The sequence below is a fragment of the Balaenoptera musculus genome, chromosome 2 (genome assembly GCF_009873245.2).
Source record: "Balaenoptera musculus isolate JJ_BM4_2016_0621 chromosome 2, mBalMus1.pri.v3, whole genome shotgun sequence".
Lineage (NCBI taxonomy): Eukaryota > Metazoa > Chordata > Mammalia > Artiodactyla > Balaenopteridae > Balaenoptera > Balaenoptera musculus.
The window spans coordinates 47,240,222-47,263,812 of NC_045786.1; the positions used below are offsets into that span (position 1 = coordinate 47,240,222).

The window sequence follows — 23,591 nt, forward strand, 5'->3', positions numbered from 1 at the left end:
CTGGCACTTTTACCGTAACACTTTTCCGATGTATTTGTTGGTCCTGTTAAGTGTTCACAGGGAATATCATTTTTGAGGAAAGATTTCGTGTCCTAAATCGATTTGACATGGGCTGATATGATTCTCTGATCTGACATGCCTGGGAGATGGGGGGATAAGTCAAATCGAGGCAAATGTGGATGAGCAGGGGAAGGACCTTGTTTTTGAAAAAGAATTCTTGTTAAACAATATTCACAGAATTAGTCAGATTTAAGAGGCCACTACTACGATTAGCTCTACACAAAAGGAAGAGAGCTGGAAGGCAGAAGGCAGCTTAATTTTATTATTATTAATTTTCTATTATCTTTGATGAGACAAAAAGAATTTAAAGAATTTATCATGTATATTTGGATGTATGTACACCCATTTTATTTTCCGCTTTAGAGCTTGATTTATGACCTCAGCTTATATTTAGAGTAAATCTTGTTGTATTTTTGCTGATTTTATTACACAAATAGAAGTGGCTGCATGGTCATCACCACTACCAAATTTTTACACACCAGTTCTTCAAAGCCCCTGAATTTGGTACAAATTCAATTTTTGTTTTTACTTTCAACATTTTCTAACTGCAACTTCAAACCAGACAAGATTCCTTTGTCAAGTGAAAAAAGTCAATTCCTACACACACACAAATTTGCAGGTACTCTTTCCAAATTTATTAAACTTCAGTTGTTATTTTCTTCTAATAAACATAATATCGCATCTCCGATCAGAGAGTTCAGAGTTAAATGTGCCAATGGGAGTTACTTAACAATGATAGAGCAACATTTTTATACCGGAAAACATATAAAAAGAAATGTATGATTCTTTTCTGAATTACTCATACTTTTCAAATTTACCTATTGCGCTTTTTCCTGTTCAAGAATGCCTTCTTTTTAAAATGTGACCTACACTACCCTTTTTAGAATGAATGGAAGTCTTTTAGAATGATATAATTTTTTAACACATTATTAACATGATTAATTCTACTCTAAACTAGGGTCCTCATATTGAAAAAACTGAAGAAAAAAAAAATGAAGAAATGGCAAGGAAGCTAAATTTATTCAGAAGGAAGATAGTTTTCTATACCTAAACTTATTATCATGAAACATACTAGTTTTGTTGCATTACCAGAATTGCACCTGAGTTTGGTCTTTCACAAACTAAGACAATCTATGTGAACTTTGAATGAATTATGCATTCCACTTCTTAATATGGTCACCCTTCACCACTGTACATTAACAGTCAGACAGGCAGGGATCCTGAACTCAGTTCAAATCACCATTGGAAGTAGCCATTAATCAGACTTGACTAAATGTCTAATTTGGTTCCTTGCTTACTCTTTAGTTTTTGATTTTCCTTTTGAATAGATTATTCTTATCTGTTCTTTAACAACTATCAAAGGATGAGAATAGCTTTAAATGTGCTCTGTTACATGTGTGGCCATTTGTCACACATGGGATAATATTTATTTTCTTTAAAAGCAGTATTTTTCTTAATAGACCTAGGTTTGCATGAGCAGTAACTTATTAGACTGCCTTGGGGAAGAAGAGAGGAAAAAGAAGCAGGAGGAGGAAGCTTTTCTTGAGTGCCTACTATGTACCGTACAGTATGACATGTGCATCCATCCATTCGATGGAGCTTTTATGTTGTGCTAAGTGTTTCACACATCTTTTCTGGTATTGTCTGCACAGCATGACAGTGAAGAAGAAATTGTTAACCTCAGTATACAGATGAGAAAATTGGGGCTTAGAGATGTTAAGCAACATGTCTAAGACACACAATTAGTGTGACATGAAGCACGGATTGGCACCCAGGCCCTGCTCGCCAAACTATGGCACTTTCAGTGATTATGAATAGACTTCATTGTCTGCAGTGGCAAGGGCTCAGAGTACAGATTAAACCCTGGAGTTTATTGTAGGCTGGGCTTGAGGTCAATGACACCTGATCACTTATAAGGTATGACTTGGGGTTGTCTGAAAAGCCAAGAAAGACCTCCCAAAGAATTACATTAGTTAACATGTCAAAAACATTATGAAAGGACTAAAAAGAAATTCTCATATTAGTATGAAATATATATATTATAACACCCATGACACCGTCTGACTCAGACTAGTGGCTTTCAAGAGGTGGGCATCTATGTGCCCTTGTTGTATGTATTTTAAATATTCTCTATTTAAAGAGGGTCACTGGTTCCAAGATGTTCCTCGAAATTTTGATAAATAAATGTTCTGAGGATCATCTGTGTATGGGGAATTTTTCCCTCACATAATCAGGTTGGATGCAAAGCACAGTTTTATGCCCTGTAACAGGCCGTTTTTTTTTTTTTTTCATGATCTCTCTGTTTTGGCTGCTTCCAAGTCCCAGGCTGGGATCCGCAGGCTGTGGGATGAGGGTGGTGTGGCAGGTGTCAGGCTACAGTTCTTCATGCTCTAGGGATAAGATTTCTTATGAAAACGGGCAGCTTTTTTGTTCTTCCTCAGCCTTTTTAACACACAGCCACATCTCTGTTTGCTGCGCCTGCTGTGGTTGTGTCTGTACTGAGCTAAATTTATGCTGCTGACAACTCGCATTGAAGTGCATCGGTAGCACAGAGTCAGTGGGAGTTGTGTGTATATAAGCGCGGGCAGCCCTTGGCCCGCTGAGTGTAATAGCATCTCTGCCTTGGGAGATTATGGGTATGATATGGGTGATGCGTAATGGATGGGGCAGTCTGTGTACAAATTTCCAATGACTTGCTACACCCCTTTAGGATGGTGGCTGTCAAAAGTGTTAGCACTTTACACACACAACAACCACGGATCCTATTACCGGTGGCCCCTGCGCTCACAGACTGGCTCCTCCTCCACCTTCCAGTAGGTAATTGCTGCAGGGGTAACTATTGAACATATACAAAGGAGAAAACATGGGTGAATTTTCTTCTTTGAGCTCCACTGTATTAATAGAGAAGGAGGAAAATACGGAACGTGTTTGAATTAGCCTGGACGGAAATTCAAAGGGAATTCCATGTAAAAGATATCTCTGGGGCTTCCCTGGTGGCGCAGTGGTTGAGAATCTGCCTGCCAATGCAGGGGACACGGGTTCGAGCCCTGGTCTGGGAAGATCCCACATGCCGCGGAGCAACTAAGTCCGTGAGCCACAATTACTGAGCCTGCGCATCTGGAGCCTGTGCTCCGCAACAAGAGAGGCCGCGATAATGAGAGGCCCGCGATAATGAGAGGCCCGCGCACCGCGATGAAGAGTGGCCCCCACTTGCCGCAACTAGAGAAAGCCCTCGCACAGAAACGAAGACCCAACACAGCCATAAATAATAAATAAACTTAAAAAAAAAAAAAAAAAAAAGATATCTCTGAAAGATTTAAATTAGCAACCCGAGGAGAACTTGATTTCACATACAGAAACTGAACCAAGGGGGGCATTATGTTGCTATGCACTTAAATCAAGACCTAGCCTGATGTCAGCGCTTCATTTGGGGTGTTAATGGAAAGGTACAGAGATGCGGAAACTTCCACGCTGTGGATGATGTTTAAAACATTTAAATTGTTTATCATGTCTTTTTGAATGAGTCTGCCGATGGCTGGGGAATCTACAAAAGTTTAAACATGAAGATCTGACTAAGGAACACTAGCATTCTTGGGTTAAGAGACTTTTCATGCTAAAAATAGACAGCGTCACCTCTCAGATTGGGGCAGGCAAACTAAGCTGTATCCTTGCTCTTTTTCTGAGCTGAGACTAAACTTCATTGTGTGATTTTTCTGGTCTTCCAAGCTAAACTGAGACATAACAGATTAGCATCAATAAAGACACTGGTGACCATGATGATCATTCCTAGAAAAATTAGGGGCAAAATAACCACCCCGATGATGGCCTGAAATTGAATGTGGACAACCTCTTTTTTTATAATAGTATTGAAAATCTGTTAGCATTGGAAATCATAGCATTGATTATATTATCTGTCTGCATCTAGTGTCTAGAACACTATGGAAACTCACTCATCCATATACTCAATTTACTAGCCCTAAATATATTCCAGGCACAGTGCTAGTCTCTGGAGACACAGATACAAATGAGAGACTGTCCTTGTCCTTAGGGACCCTGTCTTGATTTATTTTCATTGTATAATAAATAGTGTATGCTATGTACCTGTCACTAGTCTAAGTGCTTTACATATATTAACTCATTTAATCATCAAAACAACCATAGGTATAGTTATATTATTATCCCCCATTTTACAGATGAGGAAACTGAGGTAGTAAATCAGCAGGCCCAAGGCCACACACCTTGTATGTCAGCGGACCCAGGATTTAAATCCAGGCAAATCTAGTTCCCAGAGACCTTACTGTTAATGGCTGCTTAGGAACTAATTAAAGAAATAAAGCTTTAACTATTTTCAGCATAACTACTAGTGACATCAAAGAGCCTAGAAACCCCAGAAACCCTGGCTTCTGCAGTATTCAGATCAATGATTGGGCAAAACTGTAAGAGACATGCTAATGCAATTTGTAAAGGAACAAAAGATGAGAGAAATAGACTCTAAAAGCCACCAAAAGCCAAAACAAAATGCAGTTTAATGGGGATAAACATGAGACATTCTTAAATGCAATAAATCCCCCATACAAGCCCTAGATGACTGAAGTCTGACTCCACAGTATGGGGGCTCCTTCCTGACCAGGGCTCTGATTAAAGTCACATGACATGATAGATAGCACTGGTCATGAGACTTCTGAATATTTTATTTTTTTCTGGATGCTTCTTAAGAGACTCTGGCAAACTAAGGCCAACTCAGGAAGACAAAACTTCTGAGTCCATGTCATATGGGGCACTGGGGAATTTAGCCAATAAAACAAAAGCAGTGGCTTGAAGGGATGGGGGAGAATGAAAGTTACCTTCAAGGGTTTGAAAGTCTGCCATATGGTGTAGGGATGCAGTGGTTCAACTGTATTGCTTCTGAGGACAGACTCCAACTCTGTAGAAAGATGCTCCAGGGACACGGTTTTGGTTCCCATAGAAGGAACAAAACTTTCTAAAAACAAAGCTCCCAATAGTGGTAGCCTGGGGGAAAGGGAACCCTATCCCTCCCATCTGTCTTAGGTGGTTGGCCAGGGCTAACTGGCAACCTTCACCCAGACCTTCACATATTTACATTACCTGTCTTGAATTTACAACTCTTGAAAATGCTGAATCGGTGTCTGCCTGACCATCTGCCCATTTCCAGACCTCTGGCTTCAGTGGGAAGTTGGACCAGTGTCCTCCAAGCTTCCTTCCAAGGGAACCGTTCATGACTTCTTGATTCCATTATGGAGCCTTGAATTCCACAATGTTTTAGAAACCGGTTATCCCTGTTGTATAGATGAAGAAATATCAGAGGGCTTAGTAACCAGCAGAATTAGAGGCAGATAACATCTCCCCCTCACACATAGATTCCTGCTCACACTTGAATAACTACTTCTACACAACCAACCTTAGCATTGTTACAGAGCAACTTAGCCCTAACCTTATTCTAGAAAATTGGTCTGGTCCCCAGTGGCCACTGTATCATTTAGCTGAGAGCTTACTATCATTTCTAAGTTAATTTGTGAGTTAATTGTAAATGTCAGGAAGCTCTGACACTGCCAAAAATGGTAAATTATTGAGATAGACCAGGGTCAGAAGAATCCAAAATTGAATAAATTTGGTTGTTGATCAGTTTTTATCAAAAAAGTATATTGACATCCAAGAGGACTGGAATGCCCTCAAATATGAATTGCCTCAGAAGACAGCCCCTCCATGAAGTGGACCCTGGATTACGGGGTAAAAAATGTTTTCCAAAACAAAACAAAATAGTTTCCGATCCTAAGATTCCCATAATACTCCACAATCACAATGCCAATCACGTTTTCATCTAAATGACTATCTAACCTATAGAACTTTAAAAAGAGCTCAGTCCCTGCCTTTGGATACATCCAGTTTGATGGTCTAAATGTGGTATTGAAAGTGGTTAAATTCTAAACCTCTGAACACGTGCATTACGGCTATTGGTAAAATAATGACTCGTCTTTTCCACACCACTGGGTTTGGCAGGTCTGTGCTTCAGGAATAGATATGCCTCCCATTCTTCTTGCCTTCTGACCTCTGTGGTTCCTTTCTCCCCCGGCAAGGTCAAGCCCTTAACATCAGGATTATGTTGAAAGAAAGACGAATATTTTCCCCAAACTTCTGGAATTATCAGCGTTACATAAAGTAGGGGCTGGCCTCCTTAGTAAAGGGAGAAAACGAAATCTCATTCCCAAATGATTCTGACCCGTATTGGCCTCCAAGTTTTGGCCAAATGATGCCTCTTTTTTGCCCACATGGCTGTATTTACCATAATCTGTGTCTCTCCATTCTCAGCAGTACAGTCCTCAGGGTAATGATGCCACTAACTCCCATTTGTTACTGATTAATCCACAGCATATTGGAAAACGGAGTTAAAGTGGAATGCAATGGTAATTAAGCAAAAGATGTCAGAGAGCCTTTACTTTTAACTTCTTTTGCAAAAATCATTTTTGAGGAGTGGCAAACTGAAAAACCACATCCTGACACAGCATCCACAGCCCCTTCCCTGAGTGAGAAAATGCACGTTTTCCTTGCAGAGGATCTGTGTTAAACATCTTACCTGGAAGACAACATTCATTTTTCCCCATTCACTGACACTTTAAGGCAAGTAACAACAGGGTTTTTCTAGCTGCTTTTCTCTACCCTAAGACACACAGGTCAAAAGAGAAGGCAATGTTAGGCTGAAATTTCTGTAATTTACAATCTCCAGCTTGTGGGCCAGAGCCAAAGGGCTCTTGGCTACAAAGTGTAAACAGAGCATTGTTGCCTCTTAATCTGGGTAATTGGTCCCAAATGCTGTTGCCACTTTTCAGATCAGATGCTTTACATACTTTTTAAAGAACCTGGAACTTTTCTCCTTTGGCAGGGAAAAGTTTGGAGCGTTAACTCAGTCTTTTCATCAGCACTAAGACTCCTATAAACAGCCGTGTGATTTCATTTGGGGGCCTGTAAACACAGGAGACTGGGGGCCCGCTTGGAGAGTTCCAGTTCATGTTTGAATGTTCATCCATCTATCGTTTGCTCCCCCATCCAAGCCAACTTCAGAGTGTTTACTTAACATACACAGCTTCTGCAAGAGCTGAGCAGACAGGCCACCTCCTAGAGGGTGCCCCCAGTTATCAGAAGCCAGGTTATGTCCCATTCCAGCAGAACGTGTTCTTATCAGTACATGCCTCAAGGGTGATGCACCGCAGTGAATTTGGCCTAAAACCAGTTGTTCTGTGACATCATCTTCTGGGTGAAGTCCTGGGGATGCCGTGGGAGAGAAGACAGTGTGTGGTGTTCTGGGAGGAGACGAGGCTTGGGACGATGCAGGGGGTCCACAGGCTGCATGACCCTGGGCAGGTAACAACAACCTCCCTGAGCCTCGGTTTTCATATCTGCAAAATGGAGCTAATAATATAAACTTCACAAACTCATCATGAGAATTAAATGAGAAAGTGAATATAAAGGTTATGGGGACATTCCACATACTATTATGATGTAAAGCAATTTTAAAGCCATATGGCTTAAAAAATACTTTACATCATAATAGTATATATATTAATAATAGTATAGTATATATATATATATTACTATCAAATAGTAATATATGTAATAGTATATGTATTATATTTTATATATATATATATATATATATGCCTATCTTTCTGCTTCAACCTACACAAGGCAGGGAACATATTTTTGTTTTCCTGTGAAATCTCTGACTTAGGCTTCAGTATTCCAAGAAAATATAGCTTTCATTACCGGTCTTGCAAGAAAATGACAAAATCTAACTGAGTTCCCTTAATTTGTTTTTCTCTTAGACCTTCCTCTTTACCTATTTCCAATCTCCCTGGTGACATTTGTAGGCCTTCATTTTTCTTCTAAATATTTCTAGAGTGCTATTGAGTTCTATATTAACTATTGCTTCTCCAAGTTTTCCTTATTTAGTTCTTTTGATCTTTCCTCCCAAGTCAATCTCTCACCCTGTCATTTTTGTACTTTTTTTCTTTGAATTCCAGTCCATTTATCTCTATCTCTTTGGCATTAAGGTAGTCTACATATGTAGCATTCCAAGTAGACACTCAGCAAAGACTTCAGGGAGATTTGGGACTTCGACTCCCTTCCTACTTCTGGGTTAAGAAGATTAGACAAGAATGAGCTTTCTCGACCCTGGTTTCTGCCATTACATTTACTTCTGTTCTTAGCAGTTAAAAATGGGAAAATACTTCTCCTATGTATAGTCTGTAGCAGTTTGTTTTCCAAACAACATTGCAATTATATTTTCTCTAGGGAGGCAGTATAGCATTGTGCTTAAGTACAGAGATTCCAGAACCAGACATCCTGGGGTTCAAATCCCTTTTAGGAGCAGTGTAACCTTGGGCAAGTTATGTAATTTCCCTGTGCCTAGTCTTTCTTATCTGCAAAATGGAGATAATTGTGTTTGTTTGGTACTGTTATGGTCAACTAAGTTGAGTTAATACATGCAAAGTACTTAAAATTGTGCCTGGTTACAGTAAGCACTCAAGAAATGTTGGTTACCGACATTTCATTTAGATTCTCCTTTTTTAAAAAATCGTATGCATATTTGACTGTCAGTTTCCCCTCTGGTCTCTCATATGTGGTCACATTTCCACATATGTCATTGAAAATGGGCTTCATATACTGTTCTTCCCTACTTCAGAATGTTACAGGAAATACGAAGTAAAACAGGACAAAACAGCAATTCCCAAAACATCTAGCTCTCTTCCCCAGCCCATCATCTCTTCATCATTAGCTAAAGTGGGATGAAAGTTTTATTATGAACCCAAAACACAACTGTAGTTTACCCCAAAGTGAGTGAATCTGGGTTAGCTTTAGGAAAACCTGGTTTGAATTTTAGGTGAACCTCCTTTTTACTCTCAAATGCCAAAAGAGGATTTACAGTTTCAGGTGGATACCAAATGAAATTTGGTAAGTTCATCTGAGTTTTACTTTGGGTTTGTCATTTGAATGAACTCAAATTTCATGCAGCCTTAATCCTTATATTTATGGTTTTCCTGCCATTTTCACCTCAGTTGATAAAAAACATTTTTAAATAAAAACTGAGACATGCTGTTCAATATTTCAGCAAATTGCAATATTTTAGAGCATATACATTTCTCTGTCTCAATATATAACTATGAGGAAAATACAGTTTTGGTAATATATGCTTTAATGAGTCATGCTATTTTTGCAAATATTCTCCTTTACTTCATACTGTGTTTATTAGCCACAAAATTCCAAGTTGACCAGACAATAATTAACAAGATTATCTATTTCTGTCAACATTTAAAGATCTGCAGCTGCATCAATTTTTAATCCCTGGCTCAGGTAAACCATGATTTTAAAATCAAATTTGTATTATATAAGCTTTCTCCATTTTTACATTTCTTCCCCCCAGAAGTCAGAAGCCCAGACTTTAGCTAATTTCCTCAAATTATATGCTAGAGGTTTGAGGAGATTTAAGGATAGATCTTTTATGTCAAAATGATAGGTTCACAGTTTGTGACTGATGATCTTGGACATATAAATGATATATGCCCATTAAATAAAGAGGCCTTTGGGATGAGAAGATTAGGCAAAAGTGAGTTTAGGGAAATTTCCAAATCCTACGTTTGCAGAGATATGGGCAACATGCTTACAGTTTCTGTTTTATTATAAGGCAAAATAATCTTAAATAACTTATATATTGAGACTAATATATCAATGAGATTAAAAAGATTATTTGCCTAGAAGTGCATTTTTCACTCCAATAGTTAAGTAGAAGCTTTGCAGTTACATTACTTTGAATACCTACTTTTTTAATGGAACTAAACAAAGTTACTCTGGGATTTAAAAAAAAAAAAAATTTCTCTTAAGAAATGTGCATTAGATAAAATTTCTCCCAAATACTACTGATACTTTTTCATAAGTTAACCACACTTTATATTATTTAAAAAATTAAAACCTGAAAACACACACAAAAAAAGTCACACTTTTTTTCTTCTAATCTGTAGTCCCCAAATGACTGGTAATAAAAATAAACTTTACAACATCTTTGAGAATACCAAAGAACCCCAGTCAAGATTATTTTGGCTAGAAAAGAAAGCAATTTTGATATTCAAAAATTTGGCCTTCGGACATATATACTCTACCAAATGTAAAATAGATAGCTAGTGGGAAGCAGCCACATAGCACAGGGAGATCAGCTCGGTGCTTTGTGACCACCTAGAGGGGTGGGATAGGGAGGGTGGAGGGAGGGAGACGCAAGAGGGAAGAGATATGGGGATGTATGTATATGTATAACTGATTCACTTTGTTATAACACAAAAACTAACACACCATTGTAGAGCAATTATACTCCAATAAAGATGTTAAAAAAAAAAAAAAAACAAATGTGGCCTTCCTTAGTCAATTCCCAAAAGGGAAAAAATCAGCTAATCTTAGAAAGGTGGTAAATTTAAGTGATTCTGTAATCCAAGTTAGTCCTCAATCATGTTTTGAAATATGATGAAACGGTAAGGACTGGGAAAAGACATAGAAAGTTCCAAAAGTAACTCCAAATAGAAACACCAAGCATTTCTTTAAGAGGCTTTCGGTTTCTAAATTAGAGGATGAATAGCGTCTAACTGGAAAATAGCAGCAAGTTTGTGCTAGCGTGCCCGCTTCATGGTATTCATGGCAACCAAAAAAAAAAGAAAAAAAGAAAAATACTCTTAACGTATTCTATTACCGGATCATTTAAATCAGCATGAAACATATTTTTGTCGGTCACGTATTCCAGGTATCACCCTAGACAGCAAGTCAGCTAAATATGGACACATCCATACACAGGTTCTAAGACTCATACAACAAACAACTGGGCATGCACGCACTCTGGCATACGCATGCGCACACACAAACATATACATCCGAAACCTGCCCAGGCTTCCCTCTGGGTCCTTGAAAACTCTGGCATATTGTAAACCCAGGAAAGAATTTTAATCTACATGGTTTGAAAATAGGAGCCTTTTAAATATGCTGCATACAATTTGTGATGGTCATCTCTAAAATGCTGCTCCATTATCCTTTTCCATTTGGAATGAATGAGGCTAATTAATTTCAGGCCATACTTGATGAGGTCAGCACCATACGAGGGGTGCGTGCTAGACATTGCTAATCTCTTTCAGCTGAGAGTGATGAATTAAAGATGAAGCATGCCTTTGCAGGCCTAATTTAGAATGTATATCAAAAAACCTACAGCCAATAATACTATACCCTACAACAAAGGAAAACTGGTTCACTCAAACTCCCTGAGTTGTGTTGATTTTAAAGACATTTTCAGTCCTCTTTGGATTCCATCTGTGGATGGGTGAACCATATCAAGAAAATCAAGCCATCTCTCACACATAGCCATGTGGACAAAAAGTGGGATTAAAGGAAAGAAAGAAAGAAAACAGAAACAAAATACACCAATCAGGGTTTGATCCCTTGTGTATTAAAATTCCACCTACACATTAGACATTTTTTTTTTTTTCCAGAGCTACCAGATTGACAAAGATCCCAAATTAGCAATACCTGTATTCAAGCAATGACCACCCAGCTTTGCTGGGACATTTCAAAGCAACATGCTAAATGAGGCAGCCTGTTGTTTTTAAAGCAGGTATCTTAATGAAGCTTATTAGGTTTTTCCATGTCTCTATTTTGAAAGCCAATAGAGATTGACCAGGTAGATAATGTGATACCTTTTATAAAGCCAAGAAAGAAATTGTAATACAGATGCCTCCAGGCCAAAATGTTCTTATGAAGTTAATGCTAAGCCAACTTTCGAGTTGTGAAAATGGAGGTACTCGCTGATCTAAACTCTAAAGAGAAGAAGGAATTAGTCTAAATTTCTCAAAGGTAACTACTCCAAGTCCCTAAGGGTGGCAAGAAAGGTGGTTCAGCCCAGAGACTAGAGAATACACCTTGCAAAAAGTATTTCAACATACCTAGCAAGAGAAATCCTGACATTCTAATGAGTGGGCATTTCCAACTGGTGGCCACAATAACTCCTGCCTCTGTATCTCGGTAGCCTTCACTAGAAAAAAGCTGCTTCGAATTAGGTCCAATCTACATGCTGAATCAATCTTTCATCCCTTTGATTGCTTCTGAAAATATTTATATTTCTTAATAATGCACATTTTGTCTTGCAACTTCTGATTAAACCCAGACGGGGTTTCCCAAAGCAGCCAACGTATGTGGAAGGGTGATTTGGGACAGGAAAAGGGAGATAAAAAACACAGGTTTTTCCCATTGGGGAACCATTAGAGAATATAAATCTAGCAATTTTGGTTATGTAAGCATAAGAGGAGGGTTGTAATAAATACAGATTGGAATATTACAGTGACCTAATGGAGATTACAGAATATTTTTATTATTGTGTGATTCTTCATTGCAGCTTAAACTCTTCGGCTGGTTAGCTTAACAGATTTTATGAAAAATTATTGTGGGAGAGATTTAGGAAGATTTCATATTACAACCAATAATAACCCACACAAATTATCATATCAAAATAATTAGAGCAGCAAAATAGTTATAATAGGGACACGACGAGATCATCTAAACTTTTTTTTTTTTTGATGAATAAGGAGCATAGTTTGGAAGATATTGTGGGAGGGAGGGTGGATTCCTGGTTTTGGGGCCAAGAGAAAAGGGGTCTAATTTCAACCCTGTCACCAATCAGCTGGGAGAACTTACAGAAGTCACCCAACCTCTCCAGACCTCAGGTTTTTCTTCTTGCTTTCATCTGGGAAATAAGGGAGGTAAAGTTCTCCTTGTAAGTTTTAAATTCTATGGTTTTGTAAGGAACTATCCTTGTCCTTAAGCATTCCGTGCTCTCTGAAAGCAGAGAGGAAGAAAAGAGACTTCATCCAATGCTGAGTGTCCCCAGTGCCAGTCTCTGAGAGATGGCAGTCACAACTTCTCAAAGTACCTCATTTGTCACTTGTCCCTGCTCGCCTCCTCAGACATGGCTGTCATTTTTCTGTTCCTTACTTCTTCTCTCTTAGAGACCATGACAGAAGGAAGTACCCAAAAGCAATGCCCATAGTTTCATTTGACCCAACCACCCCATTTTAGAGATGAAGAAAATAAAGGCCAAAGAAGTGGAGGTCACATACTTAGTAACTGGTAAAGCTAGAATTTAAATCCAGGTCTATTTCCAAACCAGGATCTATTCTGCTATGACACACTGCCTCAGAGTCTGAGGGATTTTTATATTCCACAGATAAGTGGGTTTCTTGCGACCACTCAATGCAGTTGAAGACTCCTTGCAATTGGAAACGGGAACATAGGATAGGGAAGTGGCTTTGAATGTAGACTTCCTGGATTTGAATAACATGTCACCAACTTACTAGCAATGTGAGTTTCAGGCAAGTCCCTAACCTCCATAAGCCTTGGTTTGCTTTTATTTTTCTCTTGCATAATGGAAAATAACACCAATATCTACCTCAGAGTTGTATAAGAGATTAAATAAAATACATGTGTATGTTTACCATAGTTCTGGTATATAGTCAATGTTGGCTGATGTTAATATCACCGTCCTTTTCTTCTTCATTTACATAGTGAAAAACCCTGAAAGGATCCTAGGAGACCTAGGTATGAATTCTGACTGTGCTCCTATTAGTTCCATGGCCTCAGATAAGTCTCTGAGCCTCAGTTTACTCATCAGCAAAATGGGAATTTAAAATATCAACATTGCAGGATTTTGGTAAAAACCAAATGAGTTATGCATGTGAGAATAACTTTCGTAAATAGGTAGAGTCCTATAAAAATACAAGGGTTGATGGTTTTATTAAACATTATTATTCCTAGGTCAGAAAGCCTCTGGATGCTTAGAGCTGGTTAACAGATGACAAAAGAGATAATGCCACTGATTTGTTTCTCAAATAAATCACCTTAGAAATGAGATACATGCAACACCATGTAATCATAAAAGAATAAATGCATTTCCTCAGTTATCATTGTTATCCATTTAATCCTGTTCTACTGTTCTCTACCTAAACTTGCAATTCTCTCATAATTTTATCTTACCAGGGAATTAGAAGATGATTAGGTTGCAGGGACAGGGTTTAGAACAGGAAAACAGCACTCTCTTCTTTGCCTTCCAAGTAATTAGAGAAAGAAATATCTCAAAGTAAAGAAAACACACTTTATGAAATATTCAATGACATCTTCCAAGAAGCCTTCATACCTTGTTAAAATACTGTCAGACTTTGCCATTGACCAGCTGTCCATTGCACGTGAACTTAAAAATATATACATTATTGAGATACAATTTTGTTTAAGCTAAAGAAGCATCATGGGACGGGAATTGTTTTCTGAGTAGGATTAGTAAAGAGTCGGGGCCTAAAGGTGTATGTCTATTTTAAAAAGAAATTTTCTGATTGCAGATAACTTCTCAATTTGATTTAGTGTCGAACGATAGTGATGGGGTTGATAAGTGAGCATTCATCGGTAATTCATCTTGTGCTGGTAGAAATTTACAGCAAAGCAGTGCTTTCCCAACAGTGACAAGCCCTATTAATCTTCTTCAGACACATTTCAATAGGTGTTCCCATCTGTGGCCAGCATCTAAACATTCTGGCATCACTGGCGACTTGAAGACACCTTCATTTCAAGATACACTCGTGAAAATGTGATACTAGATTGTACTCTATTTTTTAACCTAATTCTCTCTCCTCATTCAATTAGCCTTTCTTGCCTAGATTTTCTGCTCATGTGTAACATCATTTCCCAGGGAGAGCTCTCAAAGATTTGGTTTCTCAGAGATGCACAATCTCCCCCAAGGTTAACAACTAACAACTTTTTTACAAATTAAAATTGCATAGATTCCAGTTCTGGCAGTCACTGGCCTCAGATTGCATACGTCCTTAGAAAGTAGAACCTGCTCAAAAACAGCATTGAGAAGCCTAAGGAAAAGAGGAAGTCTAGAAAATCCATCGTGTTCATATTCAGAATGCAATTTATTATCCTGAACTATGATGCTTAATTTCAGTGCAGGGGAATGCTGGGAAAAGGAGAAGCAATTAGGAAAACTGAAAAAAAATGAAACAGCAGCCAAGTGTTCAAAACAGCCACATGTACTCAACATAGTCAGTCTATAGGATAAAACCCCTCTCTTGTTCCTTCACATCTGCTGGAGGACCTCCAGTTAAGAAAGAAATACAATAATCACTTTAGGGATAGCTTATTTCACTTAAATTGCCTTTATCTACAAGCAACATGCTCTATCTGGCTGCAAGGTTAGTCTAGGTGAAAAATCTGGAGGGGGTGTTTGATTTTGGATTGCACCTAAGTGCTTTTTTGTGCCATTTCATCCTTATAATGGATTTGGTCTTGCAAGGAAAGTGGATTTGAACAGCATTTTTCTTGTGCACTTTAGAAATCATTCAAAAGAGAAAACTGTCTTACATATTCTTAGTTTGGAAAGGTTAGATCTACCTGCATAATGAATGGATATTTTTAACTTTATTGAACTTTTTTGTTTGCATGTCATCTGACATGTATGTGTGTTACTAGTATGGGTGTATGTATGTATGTATATATGCATATGTATGTGTGTGTGTGTGTGTGTGTGTGTGTGTGTATATATATATATATATATATATATATATATGTAATAAAGATATTCATTCTCAGAAAGATCTCCCACCCTCACACAAATTGTTTTTCACAATAATCATCTGAGTTTGTTATGGATCTCAAAAACCTTATTGTAGGTGGCAAGTTTAAATGTGCCATATTAATAACTTGTTACCCAAGACAAATTAAGTCCTTATATGTCAAAAGCACTTGGCACTGTATTATCTACAAGACAAGTATTTATTGAATAAATGTTGAGTCCAATTTCATTTTAATGTGACTGACTGTATGTTTCAGCCTCTTAGACAGAGATAAAAACACTCAGACCCATAACTGTGTTGCAACATTACACCTAACTTGTCTATTTCTGTTATTGTCTCCTAACTTAGAATATGGAAAGAAGGCTTTTTTTTTGGTTTTTTGGTTTTTTTTGGTTGTTGTTCTGAAGAGTAAGGGGAGAGCTAGAAAGACGGCTGGCATTCAGCCTAAAGAGAAATCATTGAAACAAATTAATCCTATGCCGTTTAAATTGACGTGGTAATCCATCATCAGAGAAGGCAAACTCTGAAAGCAATCTAGAATCTGCCCTGCTCTCTCACTAGCCCTGGAGGCACAAAGATGGATAGTAAAGGAAAGGGGGGGATCATAAAAGTTAGGGATGCCTTAGAAAATAATAAAATTGGTTATATCAGCTCTCACTGTCCCGCCTCTGAAAACCTTCTTTGGAAAGGAGAGGTTAACTTTCAACAGTTGCTTTCCCAACTTTACCTTGAAGTGGTAGGTCATCTGCAGTTGAGCTCAGAGAATCTGCCTCCTTCTTGAGGCTGCCAGCCTACGGACTAGAGTCTAACCACTGCAGGACCCACAGTTACACAGAAACTTCCCTAAAGTGGTAAGGGTGGGGGTTAGGATTGGGGTTTCTTTGGGGTTTTGTTGTTGTTTTGTTTTTTGGTGGCCAAGAGTGGGAGGGAATCTTTTCTTCTTTTTTCTCCTATAATTATCTTGTTTTGCACCCAATGAAAAAGCATGTTATTGTAATTTTTAAAATAAAACTTCTGTAACATCCCTAAAAACGGAAGCAAGCCATCATGCCCTGTCACTTATCTGTGTTTTTTTATTCTGGAGGCTTATTTTTCAAATTTTCTTCACTTCAAAAAGCCTGTGATATGTTGTTAAAACTTGCTCAAAATTCAAAAATTATACAAAACTCAAGTGTCCCATCTTGGTAGATAGTTAAGATGAAAAAAGCCTTGTAAAGAGCTCCATTGTAAAAACAATGATTCTGTATTTCCAACACACTGAAGCCTAAGGTTTTTGTTTTTGCTTTTGTTTTCCTCTTTAGCTTGTATATGTAATGATGTTTTCTTTTTTGTTATTGGGTTTTTTTGGGGGGGTAGTGCAGAACCTCACCTCTTAACTATTGTCTGGACATAGAAATTTGAACACAGAAGTGAATATTATTTTCCAATTTAATAATGCATTAAGCTATAAAGGCAAGACAATTTGAAAATATTTTTTAATCTCAAAATCTGCTAACAATAGACAGTGTGTGAAGACAAAAACCCAGATACCTTAATGCCAAAGGCAAGAAGGCAGAAGGACACGAATGTAAACCATACCCAATATCTGCCCTATTTAAATTTATCTAGGATAGAGTTTCTTCTAGTTTATTAAGAAAACTTTACATGTTCTTGAAACTTCAGAGTAAACATCACACCTTTTCTTTATAATTAGAATTTTATTCACTTTTTTTTAAAGAGGATGAATAATTCTTGCATATGGACTAATGCTTTTTTAAAGTATTTAAGCATAAAAGACAAATTAGAGGCATTTCCCTGCTAAACAAGAAGAGAACAAAAGACTCTTATATAAAATATTCATCCACAGCCATGCCAGTTGCAATTTTACAAGTTGTTCGGAAAGAATAGATTCAGGTGTTTGTAAGTGTGTTTGTTTTTAATGGAACCTGGGAAATTTAAATAGTAGCTCTTCAATAACTGAACATTCAATTGCACTTTCTGAGAAAGATCTGATGCCTTTGAATTTGTTTTCAATGTATAAACAATGCAGACTTCAACACAATATATATGATTTTAAAAGCTATTAAATTAATCAAAATCATATGAAAAAAGTCAATGTGTAACTAAGCATAATTCTTGAAGACTATAAAGAAAAACATTGTTTAATATTTTTTAAACCCCATCCCCCCTCGCTTAAATTTCACTTCTTTCTATTTGGATGGCAATATGGCAACAAAGTATATGCAAAATAAAAATTTACACCATAACTTTTGGAGTCAGTAAATACATTATTAACATGCATTCTGCAAGAAATAGGGTTGCCTAAATTTTTAACTTCTCCCTGACATGTGATGTAATGTGGTCCTGTCAATAAATACCCAATGTGACATTTATCACTGAAGTCAATATTTTCTTCCTTTTACATTTTCACTTTTGCTTTAAACTATTTTAAGTGATATCATCTCAGTCAATTTACCTCAGTCAAGCACATTGTAATCCCTTTGATAAGGTTGATTAATTTATTATAAATTGTAATGTAGGGATAAGAAAGGTAACTTTCTGTGTCCTGTATTCAAAAAAAAAAGATCAGTGTAAATTTTATTTAAACATTATACTTTGTAAAGCCTCAAGTTGATACTTCCTATGGTCAAAAAAACTGAACATTATGTTAGCCTCCTCTCACTTTTGCACAGAAGTCCTTTATTTTTAATGTGTCCGTTCAACATTTCAAGAAACCATCCATTTAAGAAGAGAAGTGCAGTTGATAGTTAATTAATTAATTATGTTTTCTAAATTCATACATTATGTTTTTCTATTATGGCAGTATATCTGTCTTTGTCCATTTACTTACTTCTATAATTATATGCTTTATATTGAAACTGGGGTTTTTCAGCCTTCTAAAAACCAATAGAATGGAAATTAGCCCTTATTTTCTCCTTCTGAAATTCACCTTGAGTTTGTGGCTAAAGAAAATTAAACAAGATAAATCCCCTTTGTTGTTCTGTTTGTATTTTCTTTAAGTACACTGATGCAGCTAATTAACAATATAAATTTATCTGGATATTCGCCTTACTAACACCTTCACATTTAAATGACTGGCACTTGAAACCATTTGATTAATGCCTTTTTTGACAAACCAAAAATGAACTGTCATTTTAAAGATTTCATTACCAGTCTCCTAAGAGAAAAAAATACAGAATCAGACAACCTTTCCTCACTCTGTCCACTTCTAAATAAGAACTGATGTCCACATGGCTTTAGGTGTCTTTAAAACTTTCTCAGCTGGAGTTGCCTTGCAATATAATATTAAAAGCATATACAGACCACATCAGACTTAGTTAAATGGGCAACAAATCCCTTATGCTAGCATCTATAGCTAGAGCCTATTCTCTTTTAATTCTTCAATTCATTAAAAAGTAAAATAAACAGAGTAGCATATTGTTGAATTTTAAAATAAATATATTAGGCAAAAGATGTTCACCTCTTGTTTAAATGCCCTGCCAAAGCTACCAAACTGAAAACTGACATTTTTACCTTTAAGTATCTTTCCATGATTCTGCAAGGCACAACAGCTTTACCATTACTAAGTTGCTTCAGCTTGTATTTCAACAATAGAGATTCCAAGGAACTCATTCAAAACTCTTTTTTGCATTGTTTTCTGCCAGACCCCCAGCATGTACACATGAGTGACAGCCTCTATCTAGTGCTTGAGTATATAAACCTTTAATCTATCATGGAACTTCTACCACCATAAGAATATATACACACCCATGTGCATATACCTTCATGCACATAACTATTATATAACTACTCATTAAAAATGCCACCAGGTGTGAAACCAGCAGAATGGATTTTCCTAATCTCATCTAGATTTTATGGCTATAATTTGGCTACTGACAAAATTCTAAATTAGCTTTTACTTAAATGAAAGAAGGTAAAACATGTATTAGGATTTGGGGTTTTTTTAAAACCTCTCCCACAATAATTAATTGTTGCATACATGTTAGAATTGTTTTTAAAGTGAACTGGGTGGTCAGTTAAATAGAAGAAAATATTTCACTACATTGTGTTTTCTTATTCCCTGAAGTCCATCTCCGTGGAGTGAGCTGCCTTGATGGATGAGACTTTTGTCTCTCAGAATGGAAACCCGATTTCGTAGGAAGGGTGGGGGTGGGGGAGGACCAGTGAAAGACAGAGCTCTATAATCCTTGCAACTAGAGTGAATTTACCTTCCCTCCCTCCCCCTTCTTCCCTTTCACCCTTCCTTCCTTTTTTGCTACAGCCCCTTTGGTACATTAGTGTAGTTAACCTTCGCTCTGGCCGAGACCAAGAAGAGTTAATGGAGACCCGGCTTCTGACAGCCTCCAGGTCAGCGATGCTCTCGAGCTTCCATCGCAGGAATTAGAGGATTACCGAGGAATGAATTCGAGGCACCAATCGCCTCACACCTGAACACATCACTCCAAGCCATTGGGATTCATATTAAAAAAAAAAAAATTCTCCCTTCTGCAAAACGGTTAATTAGATCTGCAGTTATATTTCCTGTTGCACCGAGGAGCCAAGTAGGGCAGCCTGAACTGAATTCCTCAATCTGCCAAGGAAATCGAGCAATTTGGAGAGAAGGAAAATAAATAAATAAATAAATAAATAAATAAATAAATAAATAAATAAATAATAAAGCCAGCAAGCTATCGGTTTCTTCAGGAAGGGCAGATTTTTAGGAAAAGGTTAAGAGAGAGAAAGGGAAGAAGAAACGAAAAAAAATCTTCCCTTTCCTCACCTTCCGTCTCCCCTTTTCCCCCCGAAATTAGTGCCTTCTTGATTATTTGCAGCTGTTTCGAACCTCAAGGTTTGTTCACAGCAGCGACCGATGCCTTCCGCTTCCAGAAGTGAAAAGCCATTTCCGCGCCAGGACTCTGCTGCTTGAGTTTGGGGAGAAGGTTTTCTTCTCCTTCCCAGCAAACTCCACCCAAAGCCTTGCTAACTTCAGCGAGCCCCGCAAGCCTTTGCGTCCTCGCACTTTAGGCTTCTACACCCAGCCTTGGGGCCACAGAACCATTTCTCTCGCTGGACTGTCGCTTGAGACCCCCCAAAAGCTGATTTCCCGCCCTGGAGAGGACGGGGACATCCTGGGGGCGTCGTTGGTGTGTGTCACCCTGCCTCTGCCTTCCTGCTCCACCTCAGACTTCCTCCCACCTGCCTAGGAGCCCCGAACCTGGAATCCACTGGCCCTGCGGTCCGCAGCGGGTTCCGCCACCCGGCGGCTGCCCTTGACACTGGGTGGGTGGGATGGAGAGGCAGCCCGCTGGGCTGGGCCGCTGCGTCCTCTCTGGAACACTAGGGGAGACGAGGGGGCAGAGGTGCATCCGGGAGAAAGTTCGGGGATGCTGCGTGGCGCGGCGGGGGAAAATGCAACCCGTTTGGGCCACGTCGTTACTCCGGGAAGCTGCCTGGAGAGCCCGCGCTGTGCGGGAACCTGCCAGCATCTCCACGCCGGGCCTGCGATCCCCTTCCGTGGCCACCTGACCACTGGCACTCGCGATGTGGAGCCCCGTGCCACCCAAGCTCTCTGTCCCGCGGCGGCCCGCGCAGCTCTCACCCAGCGCCAGCCCAGCCGCGCCGGGACGCGGCGGACTCCCTGCCGCTGGCTGCGCCCTCGCGTCTCCCGTCGAGGAGGGAGGGACACAGGCCTGCCCCCGGGAGCTCCCTGGCGGTGGTCGGGCCGCCCCCCTCGAGGCTCGCTCCCCCCTCTCAGCCTCGCCAAATCCCTGAAAGCCCCGGCCCCCTTCGTCACCCCGGGGGCTTCTAATCACTCCGTATCGATTTCCCTAACTCTTTTCATCCAGTTGAAGACACATCTTAAAACACTCCAGCCCGGAGTGTGCTCTGGGCTTTATCCACACTAATAAAATGATTTACCCTTCTCTCTGCGCTCTCCTCACAGAGGAAAATCGTTCGAGCCCCGGCTATTTGTGTGTGATCAGTAAATATTTAGTGCGGTGACATCCTCAGCTAGGCTTCTGATCGATTCGGGGCCCACCGGGAGGTGCGCACGGTCAGGGCGGGGCCGCGCCGAGCCCGCCGAGGGGGCTCCTCCCGCCCTCGCCGCTGGCCGCTGATTTACGGCCTCTGCAACCAGCAAAGGGGGGGCGAAAGCGCGCCGGGAAAATTGGCTTTTCAACCTTTTTACTTTTGACATTCAGCTGCCTCCCCAGGCTCTAATTCTCGCCCTACTCCCCCCTCCCCACCCCAACCAAGGGCGCCCAGTGCGCCCCGCGCGCCCTTCCTGTGGCAGCGCGCTGCGCTCGCGCCCTCGCGGCCCGGGGACCACCTATCACAAGCCTACGCCTCGACGCGGGGAGGCCCAGGCCACTGCCCTGGGAGTCGTCGCCTTCGGGGTGAAATGCACTCTGCCCGTCCACACCTCAGAGGGTCGAGGGGTTGTGGAGAAGCCGAGAGCTGCGGTGGCCCGGACGGGGAGCCACTGTCCTCGCTACCCTTTCTCAGACCCTCAGTCTTTTCCCCACTTCTGTGGCTGGTCCTCGACGCCCCTTGGGCCGGATGGCGTCGGGCGGGAACTTTACTTTCCTCGCAGAGACGCTCCCGTTTCCTTAGAAGCGGAAAAAGCGCTTAGCTTGGAGGAGTTGGAAGGGGGCCTCCTGCCCTGATCTTGGCTGCCAGAGGGTTGCGGCCGCGGCAGTGACAGTGTCCGCGCCCCCCCTGGCCTTCCCGAGGCGCACACTCCTTCCTTACTTCAGGGCCGCGCCCTGAATCTAGACACCAGGCAATGGGCCCGACCTGGAGTAAGGCATGGCACGCTCTCGCCCCCTCCTACGGACCCACCACCTCGGGCCGCTGCCTTGTCAGAGTAGGAGGATGTGAGAGATACTAACCCCCTGGGCTCCACCGCTCTCCAGTCGGGGGCGCGGGCCTGAAAAACTCCAACACTGTCGCCCACCTGTTAGCGGCCCTGATCCCCTCTCACCTGAGGCCGGGGCTTCTGCAATTCCCCCCGGGTCCAGGGAGGGAGGTGAGCCACCTCGCTGGTTCACGCACCCCTCCCCAGCGCTAGCACCCTCTCCTTTGTCGCACACGTGATTTTCTAAACCGCTTTATCTGCAGACTATATCTTTATACTAATGCATACTTAATTGGTCCGTCTTGACTGTCCATATAAAACAATTTAATTAGGGTGCTTTCTTGCTTTGGAAAGCAAAGAAAAAATCTGCCCAGTGCTTATTGTATTTAGCACCAATACAGGCAGAAAATGTAGCACAAGTTTTTGGTTGAAAGAGCACCTCTGTGCCCATTGAAGGGCGTTGATCCGAAAAGACAGAAAGGACAAGTAAAATCGATTTGAAGCGACCCTCTCTGTCCCTTTCACACCATTCAGAAACTCCATTCCTTCTAAGACAAAGACCAGCGCCTTGGGAATTCTCAGGGAAAAAGAGGACTCCAGTCCCACAAGCCTAGGGCACTTTTTAAAAACCTTCAATATTGCACTTAAAACCCGCTCTCGGTTCTGTGCCCCCCGCGTGCGGGTTTCACTGGCACCCCCTCCGAAGCGTCAGGCGGCGTGGCTGACCACCCCCCACTCCTCTGCGGGCTCGGCCTTCTGGCCAGGCCAGACCAGGCTTTTAGGGTTAGTGCAGCCCTCACCTTTGACCCCCAAGATCGAAGTGGCTGCCACACTGCAGAGTGCAAAGCTACAACTCAGGCCAGAGTTAAAACAAAACAGCAAAATATTTCTCTACTCCCAAACCCAGGGAAACCAGTTCTGGTTCGGCCGCCTGAGCCACCTTACCCAGTAATACCTCACTCAACCTTTTTTTTTTTCTTCTTCTTTTGCAATGAACTGCCCTAGCCACCTCTAAAGGAGGGAACTTGGGTTGT

The 23,591-nt window shown here is 40.3% G+C and overlaps 1 long non-coding RNA gene across 1 annotated transcript in view; it reads right to left on the bottom strand.

Moving 5' to 3' along the window:
- The window catches only part of LOC118890437, a 41,211-nt gene that overhangs the window by 14,985 nt on the left and 2,635 nt on the right, over positions 1 to 23,591 (bottom strand). The window contains exon 2 of the long non-coding RNA XR_005018743.1: positions 5,167 to 5,357. This is a non-coding gene — a long non-coding RNA (uncharacterized LOC118890437). The remainder of the gene's footprint in view (positions 1 to 5,166; positions 5,358 to 23,591) is intronic.